We start from the raw sequence: 1,259 nt of genomic DNA on the forward strand, positions 1-1,259 counted from the left end.
TATTATGTACACATTCTTTGGTGACTGGAGAACTGATAACAAGACACTTACAGACACAGAGTGGAGTCACAAACTACACACCTGTAATGTTGAACTCTGTAAACAAATCTGTGCCAAGTAATGAATGGTTTACGATTTTTCCTTCACTATAAAGCCCTTTTTTTACGAAGGTGATAAATTTCAGAGAAAAATATTTCCACAACTGTTCAAAGAGGCAAAAGATGCATTAGGGGTAGGATGTGGAATGTGGCTAATTTAGATCTGGTAATGTTTAATGTGGCAGGTTTAATGAATTACATCAAGTTAAAAGATCTCCGAGAGAATAGTGCCCATCAAATAGTATATTTCAGAGTATGTTGGGTGGGTTTTGGGGGATGGGTATTTCAACTTGAAAAATACCCATTCATCCCGATTCTGTGTCTTCTGTTAATTAAACAAAGGAAATCCATGCTCATTTATTACCCAACACCGTCAACTCTACCTTGTGCTATGATTTTTTATATGACCCCTTTTTGAGTGCTATGGAAAATTCAAGTACACTTCATCTACGGGCTCCCTTTATGAACTCTGCTTTTAATATTAGCAAACAACTCTTGGAAAATTGTCAAGTGCAGATTTCCTTTCAGCAAACGATGTTGACTCAGTTTGACTGCGGTCATCTTTGGTGAATGTTCTGCTATTTCTTCCTTTACATTGTTCCCTCACTAACGCGTGGCCTGTAGTCGTGGCCGAGTGATTAAGGCGATGGATTTGAAATCCGTTGGGGTTTCCCCGCGCAGGTTCGAATCCTGCCGACTGCGTTTCTGTTAAAACCATCTCAGGTCTGGTAGTTCGTTGACATTCAGGGAAGACGCGTTCTGAACAGGACTCTCGCCGTATTCAAAACCTTTGCTCTGCTTCTCTTTCCACCAATACAGCTGGACCTGTTGAGTTTCTGCAGTATTCTGTGTGTTTACTCTGCATAACTGCCGCTTTTTATGAAATATCTTCAATCCCAGTCCTCTGGCAACTGACCCTTGTCGTTGGCACAGTTTCTCCCGACGATCAACCCGCCCATCCTCACTCCCACTCAACCTCAAAATTACATAGAGCCCCAGGAAATCTCCGGTTTTGCTCCAAAGAGAACATTCCCGTCCTCGGGATTCTGTCCACCAAACGGGACTTCCTCATCCTCTGGACATGGTGCAAGAGATTTTGGGAAAATATTGTCGGTTGGTGGGGAGAAAATATTAAGGAAGCAAAACAGAAAACCCAGACTC

General features: G+C 42.2%; 1 non-coding gene across 1 annotated transcript; it reads left to right on the forward strand.

The window, feature by feature from the left end:
- The first annotated feature begins 718 nt into the window (after window positions 1-718).
- Window positions 719-800, forward strand: trnas-uga. Its single transcript has one exon. It is a non-coding gene; the product is annotated as a tRNA-Ser (tRNA).
- The last annotated feature ends 459 nt before the right edge of the window (window positions 801-1,259 follow it).

The sequence above is a fragment of the Rhincodon typus genome, unplaced genomic scaffold (assembly GCF_021869965.1).
Source record: "Rhincodon typus isolate 14 unplaced genomic scaffold, sRhiTyp1.1 hic_rhity00003448, whole genome shotgun sequence".
Classification (NCBI taxonomy): Eukaryota; Metazoa; Chordata; class Chondrichthyes; order Orectolobiformes; family Rhincodontidae; genus Rhincodon; species Rhincodon typus.